This window comes from Mytilus californianus, unplaced genomic scaffold (assembly GCF_021869535.1).
Source record: "Mytilus californianus isolate M0D057914Y unplaced genomic scaffold, xbMytCali1.0.p SCAF_6, whole genome shotgun sequence".
Classification (NCBI taxonomy): domain Eukaryota; kingdom Metazoa; phylum Mollusca; class Bivalvia; order Mytilida; family Mytilidae; genus Mytilus; species Mytilus californianus.
In genome coordinates, this window is record NW_026262712.1 from 18,412,558 (window position 1) to 18,426,873 (window position 14,316).

Below are 14,316 nucleotides of genomic sequence, written 5' to 3' on the forward strand. Positions count from 1 at the left end.
CGCAACTTCACAGCTGATTATTTTGCATATTTAATGTTTTAAGTGTCTAATATCTTTGTTCTAGCATCTCAAGACAGAATAATGGATTTTATAACAAGCTCTGAAATTTTGAACCACCATATGGCATATACTTAAGCATGGAATGGCGATTAGTATGAACAATCTTGAATTTGTGCTTATGTTGTAAATTTTGGATAAAATGAATACAAATTAATGGAACGGTCATTTTTATCTGTTTAAATGGAACTGTTTATTATTCTTTTTAAATAAGATAAGATATGATTGGATACAGGTTGTTTATTAAGCCTTATCTGAAAGAAGCAGAGAAAGAGGTAAACCAGCATGTAGGGTTGGGGACATAAAATGATCCATGTTTCTTTAAGTAATGGGGACATACAAGTATTTATTATAGCCAAGGTTTTCACAATAACCCAGTATTGCATTAATGGTGTCATAAGAATTCTTTATATCTTTATGTCACAGTATACTGAAGATAGCAAGGGAATTCAAAATCAATCAGACTTCAGTTATATTATACTATTTTGAAGCTTTTGATTAGAACATTTGATTTTTATCACAAAGAATAGAAATTTTTCCATGAGAACAATACTGTGTTGAGAAAAGTGCTGAGTCATCATAATAAGTCAAATTGATGGGTACTGATATAAAACTTTATTCTAGGATTTCAATATTAACTATATTGTATAAAATGCACCAAACTATAGTTCTTTTGTATTTGTTTTCACCTTTCGCAATGATTAATTCAATTGGAAACACCAGAATTCAAGTCGCGACAAATATTTTTAACTGAAATATTTGCCTTTTTTTGCTGTGTAATTCCCTAAATGTATCACTTGGGTATTTCTCTAGACATAATCTATTAAAATGGGAAATTGTCTGGTTAAGTTTGTACTGTTTATGGAGTAAGACAATATTTGGTCATACTAGAAGCATTTTCAGTGTTATAATTGTCCATCTAAGAAAAAAAGAGGCCCACTTGAGGCTAAATTTAGATAGAATGTATACTCTCCTGTGTAAAGAATTGTTCACAATCTTGGCAATTCATGCAGCAAATATTTCAATAGTGCTTCATTTTGTAGTTTCTATCTTTTATTATATCAGGCATATATAATCTTTCATTTTCTACTGTTTGAAAGGACTTTTGTGGGAAATTAGTACTCCCAAGGGACATAATTCAGCTTTTTCATAGATTAATACAGGCAGCAAACGCAACTTCACAGCTGATTATTTTGCATATTTAATGTTTTAAGTGTCTAATATCTTTGTTCTAGCATCTCAAGACAGAATAATGGATTTTATAACAAGCTCTGAAATTTTGAACCACCATATGGCATATACTTAAGCATGGAATGGCGATTAGTATGAACAATCTTGAATTTGTGCTTATGTTGTAAATTTTGGATAAAATAAATTCAAATTAAATGGAACCGTCATTTTTATCTGTTCAAATGGAACTGTTTATTATTCTTTTTAAATAAGATAAGATATGATTGGATACAGGTTGTTTATTAAGCCTTATCTGAAAGAAGCAGAGAAAGAGGTAAACCAGCATGTAGGGTTGGGGACATAAAATGATCCATGTTTCTTTAAGTAATGGGGACATACAAGTATTTATTATAGCCAAGGTTTTCACAATAACCCAGTATTGCATTTATGGTGTCATAAGAATTCTTTATATCTTTATGTCACAGTATACTGAAGATTGCAAAGGAATTCAAAATCAATCAGACTTCAGTTATATTATACTATTTTGAAGCTTTTGATTAGAACATTTGATTTTTATCACAAAGAATAGAAATTTTTCCCTGAGAACAATACTGTGTTGAGAAAAGTGCTGAGTCATCATAATAAGTCAAATTGATGGGTACTGATATAAAACTTTATTCTAGGATTTCAATATTAACTATATAGTATAAAATGCACCAAACTATAGTTCTTTTGTATTTGTTTTCACCTTTCGCAATGATTAATTCAATTGGAAACACCAGAATTCAAGTCGCGACAAATATTTTTAACTGAAATATTTGCCTTTTTTTGCTGTGTAATTCCCTAAATGTATCACTTGGGTATTTCTCTAGACATAATCTATTAAAATGGGAAATTGTCTGGTTAAGTTTGTACTGTTTATGGAGTAAGACAATATTTGGTCATACTAGAAACATTTTCAGTGTTATAATTGTCCATCTAAGAAAAAAAGAGGCCCACTTGAGGCTAAATTTAGATAGAATGTATACTCTCCTGTGTAAAGAATTGTTCACAATCTTGGCAATTCATGCAGCAAATATTTCAATAGTGCTTCATTTTGTAGTTTCTATCTTTTATTATATCAGGCATATATAATCTTTCATTTTCTACTGTTTGAAAGGACTTTTGTGGGAAATTAGTACTCCCAAGGGACATAATTCAGCTTTTTCATAGATTAATACAGGCAGCAAACGCAACTTCACAGCTGATTATTTTGCATATTTAATGTTTTAAGTGTCTAATATCTTTGTTCTAGCATCTCAAGACAGAATAATGGATTTTATAACAAGCTCTGAAATTTTGAACCACCATATGGCATATACTTAAGCATGGAATGGCGATTAGTATGAACAATCTTGAATTTGTGCTTATGTTGTAAATTTTGGATAAAATAAATTCAAATTAAATGGAACCGTCATTTTTATCTGTTCAAATGGAACTGTTTATTATTCTTTTTAAATAAGATAAGATATGATTGGATACAGGTTGTTTATTAAGCCTTATCTGAAAGAAGCAGAGAAAGAGGTAAACCAGCATGTAGGGTTGGGGACATAAAATGATCCATGTTTCTTTAAGTAATGGGGACATACAAGTATTTATTATAGCCAAGGTTTTCACAATAACCCAGTATTGCATTAATGGTGTCATAAGAATTCTTTATATCTTTATGTCACAGTATAGGGAAAACGGTACTATTACATTTTCCCAGCATTAGGTTGGCCTTTTGTGTACCCAAGGCAGGTGAAGGAAGTCAACTTGGGAGCACTGTGATTGGATGTAAGGGTACAATATATTTTTTTATTTATCTATGAATAACTGCAGTATGTATATTTACAATATAAATTGTGAAACCTATTGAAATATTTTCTAGAGAATTATTCGAAAAGACTTCCAAAATTTCATAAATTTGGCGTAAAAGGACGGTGGGCATGGATAACATAAACAAGCTCCGTTGGAAGTTGGTCATGATACTATTTGGCTTCAATTTTTAAAACAGAATAAAAAAGTACTAACACCACACATAACTGTTTTATCCAGGTTTTTATTATAAAAAGTGGTAAATTTTGAAAATGTTAGTATTGTCGGCTATGGCAGAATAAATAGTACCGTTTTCCCTATACTGAAGATAGCAAGGGAATTCAAAATCAATCAGACTTCAGTTATATTATACTATTTTGAAGCTTTTGATTAGAACATTTGATTTTTATCACAAAGAATAGAAATTTTTCCCTGAGAACAATACTGTGTTGAGAAAAGTGCTGAGTCATCATAATAAGTCAAATTGATGGGTACTGATATAAAACTTTATTCTAGGATTTCAATATTAACTATATTGTATAAAATGCACCAAACTATAGTTCTTTTGTATTTGTTTTCACCTTTCGCAATGATTAATTCAATTGGAAACACCAGAATTCAAGTCACGACAAATATTTTTAACTGAAATATTTGCCTTTTTTTGCTGTGTAATTCCCTAAATGTATCACTTGGGTATTTCTCTAGACATAATCTATTAAAATGGGAAATTGTCTGGTTAAGTTTGTACTGTTTATGGAGTAAGACAATATTTGGTCATACTAGAAGCATTTTCAGTGTTATAATTGTCCATCTAAGAAAAAAAGAGGCCCACTTGAGGCTAAATTTAGATAGAATGTATACTCTCCTGTGTAAAGAATTGTTCACAATCTTGGCAATTCATGCAGCAAATATTTCAATAGTGCTTCATTTTGTAGTTTCTATCTTTTATTATATCAGGCATATATAATCTTTCATTTTCTACTGTTTGAAAGGACTTTTGTGGGAAATTAGTACTCCCAAGGGACATAATTCAGCTTTTTCATAGATTAATACAGGCAGCAAACGCAACTTCACAGCTGATTATTTTGCATATTTAATGTTTTAAGTGTCTAATATCTTTGTTCTAGCATCTCAAGACAGAATAATGGATTTTATAACAAGCTCTGAAATTTTGAACCACCATATGGCATATACTTAAGCATGGAATGGCGATTAGTATGAACAATCTTGAATTTGTGCTTATGTTGTAAATTTTGGATAAAATGAATACAAATTAATGGAACGGTCATTTTTATCTGTTTAAATGGAACTGTTTATTATTCTTTTTAAATAAGATAAGATATGATTGGATACAGGTTGTTTATTAAGCTTTATCTGAAAGAAGCAGAGAAAGAGGTAAACCAGCATGTAGGGTTGGGGACATAAAATGATCCATGTTTCTTTAAGTAATGGGGACATACAAGTATTTATTATAGCCAAGGTTTTCACAATAACCCAGTATTGCATTAATGGTGTCATAAGAATTCTTTATATCTTTATGTCACAGTATACTGAAGATAGCAAGGGAATTCAAAATCAATCAGACTTCAGTTATATTATACTATTTTGAAGCTTTTGATTAGAACATTTGATTTTTATCACAAAGAATAGAAATTTTTCCATGAGAACAATACTGTGTTGAGAAAAGTGCTGAGTCATCATAATAAGTCAAATTGATGGGTACTGATATAAAACTTTATTCTAGGATTTCAATATTAACTATATTGTATAAAATGCACCAAACTATAGTTCTTTTGTATTTGTTTTCACCTTTCGCAATGATTAATTCAATTGGAAACACCAGAATTCAAGTCGCGACAAATATTTTTAACTGAAATATTTGCCTTTTTTTGCTGTGTAATTCCCTAAATGTATCACTTGGGTATTTCTCTAGACATAATCTATTAAAATGGGAAATTGTCTGGTTAAGTTTGTACTGTTTATGGAGTAAGACAATATTTGGTCATACTAGAAGCATTTTCAGTGTTATAATTGTCCATCTAAGAAAAAAAGAGGCCCACTTGAGGCTAAATTTAGATAGAATGTATACTCTCCTGTGTAAAGAATTGTTCACAATCTTGGCAATTCATGCAGCAAATATTTCAATAGTGCTTCATTTTGTAGTTTCTATCTTTTATTATATCAGGCATATATAATCTTTCATTTTCTACTGTTTGAAAGGACTTTTGTGGGAAATTAGTACTCCCAAGGGACATAATTCAGCTTTTTCATAGATTAATACAGGCAGCAAACGCAACTTCACAGCTGATTATTTTGCATATTTAATGTTTTAAGTGTCTAATATCTTTGTTCTAGCATCTCAAGACAGAATAATGGATTTTATAACAAGCTCTGAAATTTTGAACCACCATATGGCATATACTTAAGCATGGAATGGCGATTAGTATGAACAATCTTGAATTTGTGCTTATGTTGTAAATTTTGGATAAAATAAATTCAAATTAAATGGAACCGTCATTTTTATCTGTTCAAATGGAACTGTTTATTATTCTTTTTAAATAAGATAAGATATGATTGGATACAGGTTGTTTATTAAGCCTTATCTGAAAGAAGCAGAGAAAGAGGTAAACCAGCATGTAGGGTTGGGGACATAAAATGATCCATGTTTCTTTAAGTAATGGGGACATACAAGTATTTATTATAGCCAAGGTTTTCACAATAACCCAGTATTGCATTAATGGTGTCATAAGAATTCTTTATATCTTTATGTCACAGTATAGGGAAAACGGTACTATTACATTTTCCCAGCATTAGGTTGGCCTTTTGTGTACCCAAGGCAGGTGAAGGAAGTCAACTTGGGAGCACTGTGATTGGATGTAAGGGTACAATATATTTTTTTATTTATCTATGAATAACTGCAGTATGTATATTTACAATATAAATTGTGAAACCTATTGAAATATTTTCTAGAGAATTATTCGAAAAGACTTCCAAAATTTCATAAATTTGGCGTAAAAGGACGGTGGGCATGGATAACATAAACAAGCTCCGTTAGAAGTTGGTCATGATACTATTTGGCTTCAATTTTTAAAACAGAATAAAAAAGTACTAACACCACACATAACTGTTTTATCCAGGTTTTTATTATAAAAAGTGGTAAATTTTGAAAATGTTAGTATTGTCGGCTATGGCAGAATAAATAGTACCGTTTTCCCTATACTGAAGATAGCAAGGGAATTCAAAATCAATCAGACTTCAGTTATATTATACTATTTTGAAGCTTTTGATTAGAACATTTGATTTTTATCACAAAGAATAGAAATTTTTCCCTGAGAACAATACTGTGTTGAGAAAAGTGCTGAGTCATCATAATAAGTCAAATTGATGGGTACTGATATAAAACTTTATTCTAGGATTTCAATATTAACTATATTGTATAAAATGCACCAAACTATAGTTCTTTTGTATTTGTTTTCACCTTTCGCAATGATTAATTCAATTGGAAACACCAGAATTCAAGTCGCGACAAATATTTTTAACTGAAATATTTGCCTTTTTTTGCTGTGTAATTCCCTAAATGTATCACTTGGGTATTTCTCTAGACATAATCTATTAAAATGGGAAATTGTCTGGTTAAGTTTGTACTGTTTATGGAGTAAGACAATATTTGGTCATACTAGAAGCATTTTCAGTGTTATAATTGTCCATCTAAGAAAAAAAGAGGCCCACTTGAGGCTAAATTTAGATAGAATGTATACTCTCCTGTGTAAAGAATTGTTCACAATCTTGGCAATTCATGCAGCAAATATTTCAATAGTGCTTCATTTTGTAGTTTCTATCTTTTATTATATCAGGCATATATAATCTTTCATTTTCTACTGTTTGAAAGGACTTTTGTGGGAAATTAGTACTCCCAAGGGACATAATTCAGCTTTTTCATAGATTAATACAGGCAGCAAACGCAACTTCACAGCTGATTATTTTGCATATTTAATGTTTTAAGTGTCTAATATCTTTGTTCTAGCATCTCAAGACAGAATAATGGATTTTATAACAAGCTCTGAAATTTTGAACCACCATATGATATACTTAAGCATGGAATGGCGATTAGTATGAACAATCTTGAATTTGTGCTTATGTTGTAAATTTTGGATAAAATGAATACAAATTAATGGAACCGTCATTTTTATCTGTTTAAATGGAACTGTTTATTATTCTTTTTAAATAAGATAAGATATGATTGGATACAGGTTGTTTATTAAGCCTTATCTGAAAGAAGCAGAGAAAGAGGTAAACCAGCATGTAGGGTTGGGGACATAAAATGATCCATGTTTCTTTAAGTAATGGGGACATACAAGTATTTATTATAGCCAAGGTTTTCACAATAACCCAGTATTGCATTAATGGTGTCATAAGAATTCTTTATATCTTTATGTCACAGTATACTGAAGATAGCAAGGGAATTCAAAATCAATCAGACTTCAGTTATATTATACTATTTTGAAGCTTTTGATTAGAACATTTGATTTTTATCACAAAGAATAGAAATTTTTCCATGAGAACAATACTGTGTTGAGAAAAGTGCTGAGTCATCATAATAAGTCAAATTGATGGGTACTGATATAAAACTTTATTCTAGGATTTCAATATTAACTATATTGTATAAAATGCACCAAACTATAGTTCTTTTGTATTTGTTTTCACCTTTCGCAATGATTAATTCAATTGGAAACACCAGAATTCAAGTCGCGACAAATATTTTTAACTGAAATATTTGCCTTTTTTTGCTGTGTAATTCCCTAAATGTATCACTTGGGTATTTCTCTAGACATAATCTATTAAAATGGGAAATTGTCTGGTTAAGTTTGTACTGTTTATGGAGTAAGACAATATTTGGTCATACTAGAAGCATTTTCAGTGTTATAATTGTCCATCTAAGAAAAAAAGAGGCCCACTTGAGGCTAAATTTAGATAGAATGTATACTCTCCTGTGTAAAGAATTGTTCACAATCTTGGCAATTCATGCAGCAAATATTTCAATAGTGCTTCATTTTGTAGTTTCTATCTTTTATTATATCAGGCATATATAATCTTTCATTTTCTACTGTTTGAAAGGACTTTTGTGGGAAATTAGTACTCCCAAGGGACATAATTCAGCTTTTTCATAGATTAATACAGGCAGCAAACGCAACTTCACAGCTGATTATTTTGCATATTTAATGTTTTAAGTGTCTAATATCTTTGTTCTAGCATCTCAAGACAGAATAATGGATTTTATAACAAGCTCTGAAATTTTGAACCACCATATGGCATATACTTAAGCATGGAATGGCGATTAGTATGAACAATCTTGAATTTGTGCTTATGTTGTAAATTTTGGATAAAATGAATACAAATTAATGGAACGGTCATTTTTATCTGTTTAAATGGAACTGTTTATTATTCTTTTTAAATAAGATAAGATATGATTGGATACAGGTTGTTTATTAAGCTTTATCTGAAAGAAGCAGAGAAAGAGGTAAACCAGCATGTAGGGTTGGGGACATAAAATGATCCATGTTTCTTTAAGTAATGGGGACATACAAGTATTTATTATAGCCAAGGTTTTCACAATAACCCAGTATTGCATTAATGGTGTCATAAGAATTCTTTATATCTTTATGTCACAGTATAGGGAAAACGGTACTATTACATTTTCCCAGCATTAGGTTGGCCTTTTGTGTACCCAAGGCAGGTGAAGGAAGTCAACTTGGGAGCACTGTGATTGGATGTAAGGGTACAATATATTTTTTTATTTATCTATGAATAACTGCAGTATGTATATTTACAATATAAATTGTGAAACCTATTGAAATATTTTCTAGAGAATTATTCAAAAAGACTTCCAAAATTTCATAAATTTGGCGTAAAAGGACGGTGGGCATGGATAACATAAACAAGCTCCGTTGGAAGTTGGTCATGATACTATTTGGCTTCAATTTTTAAAACAGAATAAAAAAGTACTAACACCACACATAACTGTTTTATCCAGGTTTTTATTATAAAAAGTGGTAAATTTTGAAAATGTTAGTATTGTCGGCTATGGCAGAATAAATAGTACCGTTTTCCCTATACTGAAGATAGCAAGGGAATTCAAAATCAATCAGACTTCAGTTATATTATACTATTTTGAAGCTTTTGATTAGAACATTTGATTTTTATCACAAAGAATAGAAATTTTTCCCTGAGAACAATACTGTGTTGAGAAAAGTGCTGAGTCATCATAATAAGTCAAATTGATGGGTACTGATATAAAACTTTATTCTAGGATTTCAATATTAACTATATTGTATAAAATGCACCAAACTATAGTTCTTTTGTATTTGTTTTCACCTTTCGCAATGATTAATTCAATTGGAAACACCAGAATTCAAGTCACGACAAATATTTTTAACTGAAATATTTGCCTTTTTTTGCTGTGTAATTCCCTAAATGTATCACTTGGGTATTTCTCTAGACATAATCTATTAAAATGGGAAATTGTCTGGTTAAGTTTGTACTGTTTATGGAGTAAGACAATATTTGGTCATACTAGAAGCATTTTCAGTGTTATAATTGTCCATCTAAGAAAAAAAGAGGCCCACTTGAGGCTAAATTTAGATAGAATGTATACTCTCCTGTGTAAAGAATTGTTCACAATCTTGGCAATTCATGCAGCAAATATTTCAATAGTGCTTCATTTTGTAGTTTCTATCTTTTATTATATCAGGCATATATAATCTTTCATTTTCTACTGTTTGAAAGGACTTTTGTGGGAAATTAGTACTCCCAAGGGACATAATTCAGCTTTTTCATAGATTAATACAGGCAGCAAACGCAACTTCACAGCTGATTATTTTGCATATTTAATGTTTTAAGTGTCTAATATCTTTGTTCTAGCATCTCAAGACAGAATAATGGATTTTATAACAAGCTCTGAAATTTTGAACCACCATATGGCATATACTTAAGCATGGAATGGCGATTAGTATGAACAATCTTGAATTTGTGCTTATGTTGTAAATTTTGGATAAAATGAATACAAATTAAATGGAACCGTCATTTTTATCTGTTTAAATGGAACTGTTTATTATTCTTTTTAAATAAGATAAGATATGATTGGATACAGGTTGTTTATTAAGCCTTATCTGAAAGAAGCAGAGAAAGAGGTAAACCAGCATGTAGGGTTGGGGACATAAAGGTTACAATACACCATTAGATTTTATGGGCGCAGCCATTTTATGAGCATAACATGGTATTCAGAATTAAGAGTATAGCTAATCCTGATTGGTTGATATGTGCGCCCGTTATTTTTTGTTATTAGAGACTTCGTGCATTCTGCATTATACCAAAGGCCAAATAAATTATTTTCCTTAGCCCTAACGGAACTGAGATGTCTTTTAAACGCTAGGATGAGACACGTATTTTTAAGTGCAAAATTGATAGGCATGGGAGATAAGTACAAATTACGCTAAGAAAAGCAACGCGAACCTATATTTTTTGGACCAAAAAATACTGTCCTAATAACTTTTCTTTAATTCTAGCAAGGTTTCGTTAAAAAAATCAACTTTCTAAAGTCTGTATCTCGAAAAAGGCTATCATTGTCGCCTATGGGGAAATTAATTGTTTGTTTCAATCTATACAGCGTCGACATTTATTTATCATAGTGCTCAAAAAGTGTCAAAAACAGTAATTTTACTTGATATTTGATGTGAAACCGTATTTTTTGGTGACAAATGAATTATTTATTAACTAGTTTTTAAGCTATAGTCTGTTTCATATTTGTATTGCGTTTTACCTTAGAAACAAGGGTGGGTTCGACTTTTGACTTACTGTGGAGAGAATATGTAATTTTCTGAACTTCTGCTGATTTGTTTGAAAAAAGCACGTACACGTCTAGAGTTTCAATATACAAATCGATTTTTAAACATGACAATCTCGATCCAAGTGCTGTTATCGAAATTACCAAATTCAGTGAAAATGTACAGAAATGATCCCCTTCGAACATTGAAATGTTCACTCGAATGGCAGACTATAAAAATTAGAATAGGCATGACATTTTGTAGTTAACGAATAGTTTTCGATGTTTAAACACAAATATTTACACATTTTTCATATTTTGAAATGCTATAGTCTGTTTCAAAAATGTACTTTTATACGAAAATGGTTTCATTTAAAACTGTTGTTCAAAATTCACCGTAGTAGTTACATATTGGATCGGTTTTGGTATCAATATAATCAGTACTTGATGACATATAAAGAATCACTGGAGAAAGTGGACATTATCTTCAGGCCCTTTTTAGCAGTACCGCATTTACTCAAAAAATCAGAAATTTTTTTTCACATTTTTTGACTGGGGTCACCTCTGATAAAAAATTCTGAAAATTCAGAGAGTAATGCCAGAACGTTTTGAAGATGATTTTTGTGTGGCATATATATTAGTGCATCTAACAAACTATGAATTGCATGATTCTAGAAAGTATTAAATACCGTATAGGTTACAATACACCATTAGATTTTATGGGCGCAGCCATTTTATGAGCATAACATGGTATTCAGAATTAAGAGTATAGCTAATCCTGATTGGTTGATATGTGCGCCCGTTATTTTTTGTTATTAGAGACTTCGTGCATTCTGCATTATACCAAAGGCCAAATAAATTATTTTCCTTAGCCCTAACGGAACTGAGATGTCTTTTAAACGCTAGGATGAGACACGTATTTTTAAGTGCAAAATTGATAGGCATGGGAGATAAGTACAAATTACGCTAAGAAAAGCAACGCGAACCTATATTTTTTGGACCAAAAAATACTGTCCTAATAACTTTTCTTTAATTCTAGCAAGGTTTCGTTAAAAAAATCAACTTTCTAAAGTCTGTATCTCGAAAAAGGCTATCATTGTCGCCTATGGGGAAATTAATTGTTTGTTTCAATCTATACAGCGTCGACATTTATTTATCATAGTGCTCAAAAAGTGTCAAAAACAGTAATTTTACTTGATATTTGATGTGAAACCGTATTTTTTGGTGACAAATGAATTATTTATTAACTAGTTTTTAAGCTATAGTCTGTTTCATATTTGTATTGCGTTTTACCTTAGAAACAAGGGTGGGTTCGACTTTTGACTTACTGTGGAGAGAATATGTAATTTTCTGAACTTCTGCTGATTTGTTTGAAAAAAGCACGTACACGTCTAGAGTTTCAATATACAAATCGATTTTTAAACATGACAATCTCGATCCAAGTGCTGTTATCGAAATTACCAAATTCAGTGAAAATGTACAGAAATGATCCCCTTCGAACATTGAAATGTTCACTCGAATGGCAGACTATAAAAATTAGAATAGGCATGACATTTTGTAGTTAACGAATAGTTTTCGATGTTTAAACACAAATATTTACACATTTTTCATATTTTGAAATGCTATAGTCTGTTTCAAAAATGTACTTTTATACGAAAATGGTTTCATTTAAAACTGTTGTTCAAAATTCACCGTAGTAGTTACATATTGGATCGGTTTTGGTATCAATATAATCAGTACTTGATGACATATAAAGAATCACTGGAGAAAGTGGACATTATCTTCAGGCCCTTTTTAGCAGTACCGCATTTACTCAAAAAATCAGAAATTTTTTTTCACATTTTTTGACTGGGGTCACCTCTGATAAAAAATTCTGAAAATTCAGAGAGTAATGCCAGAACGTTTTGAAGATGATTTTTGTGTGGCATATATATTAGTGCATCTAACAAACTATGAATTGCATGATTCTAGAAAGTATTAAATACCGTATAGGTTACAATACACCATTAGATTTTATGGGCGCAGCCATTTTATGAGCATAACATGGTATTCAGAATTAAGAGTATAGCTAATCCTGATTGGTTGATATGTGCGCCCGTTATTTTTTGTTATTAGAGACTTCGTGCATTCTGCATTATACCAAAGGCCAAATAAATTATTTTCCTTAGCCCTAACGGAACTGAGATGTCTTTTAAACGCTAGGATGAGACACGTATTTTTAAGTGCAAAATTGATAGGCATGGGAGATAAGTACAAATTACGCTAAGAAAAGCAACGCGAACCTATATTTTTTGGACCAAAAAATACTGTCCTAATAACTTTTCTTTAATTCTAGCAAGGTTTCGTTAAAAAAATCAACTTTCTAAAGTCTGTATCTCGAAAAAGGCTATCATTGTCGCCTATGGGGAAATTAATTGTTTGTTTCAATCTATACAGCGTCGACATTTATTTATCATAGTGCTCAAAAAGTGTCAAAAACAGTAATTTTACTTGATATTTGATGTGAAACCGTATTTTTTGGTGACAAATGAATTATTTATTAACTAGTTTTTAAGCTATAGTCTGTTTCATATTTGTATTGCGTTTTACCTTAGAAACAAGGGTGGGTTCGACTTTTGACTTACTGTGGAGAGAATATGTAATTTTCTGAACTTCTGCTGATTTGTTTGAAAAAAGCACGTACACGTCTAGAGTTTCAATATACAAATCGATTTTTAAACATGACAATCTCGATCCAAGTGCTGTTATCGAAATTACCAAATTCAGTGAAAATGTACAGAAATGATCCCCTTCGAACATTGAAATGTTCACTCGAATGGCAGACTATAAAAATTAGAATAGGCATGACATTTTGTAGTTAACGAATAGTTTTCGATGTTTAAACACAAATATTTACACATTTTTCATATTTTGAAATGCTATAGTCTGTTTCAAAAATGTACTTTTATACGAAAATGGTTTCATTTAAAACTGTTGTTCAAAATTCACCGTAGTAGTTACATATTGGATCGGTTTTGGTATCAATATAATCAGTACTTGATGACATATAAAGAATCACTGGAGAAAGTGGACATTATCTTCAGGCCCTTTTTAGCAGTACCGCATTTACTCAAAAAATCAGAAATTTTTTTTCACATTTTTTGACTGGGGTCACCTCTGATAAAAAATTCTGAAAATTCAGAGAGTAATGCCAGAACGTTTTGAAGATGATTTTTGTGTGGCATATATATTAGTGCATCTAACAAACTATGAATTGCATGATTCTAGAAAGTATTAAATACCGTATAGGTTACAATACACCATTAGATTTTATGGGCGCAGCCATTTTATGAGCATAACATGGTATTCAGAATTAAGAGTATAGCTAATCCTGATTGGTTGATATGTGCGCCCGTTATTTTTTGTTATTAGAGACTTCGTGCATTCTGCATTAT

The 14,316-nt window shown here is 30.9% G+C and overlaps 1 long non-coding RNA gene across 5 annotated transcripts in view; it reads left to right on the top strand.

Moving 5' to 3' along the window:
- LOC127705768 (uncharacterized) overlaps positions 1-14,316 on the top strand; it is a 73,255-nt gene that overhangs the window by 12,294 nt on the left and 46,645 nt on the right. Inside the window, exon 1 of one of the 5 annotated variants that reach the window (XR_007983993.1) lies at positions 7,246-7,313. The exons of 2 other annotated variants lie outside the window; for them this stretch is intronic. This is a non-coding gene — a long non-coding RNA (uncharacterized LOC127705768). Of the gene's footprint in view, positions 1-7,245; positions 7,314-8,468; positions 8,542-10,003; positions 10,211-14,316 lie in introns of those variants that run through there. 2 more of the 5 variants (XR_007983994.1, XR_007983989.1) reach the window with 2 other exon arrangements.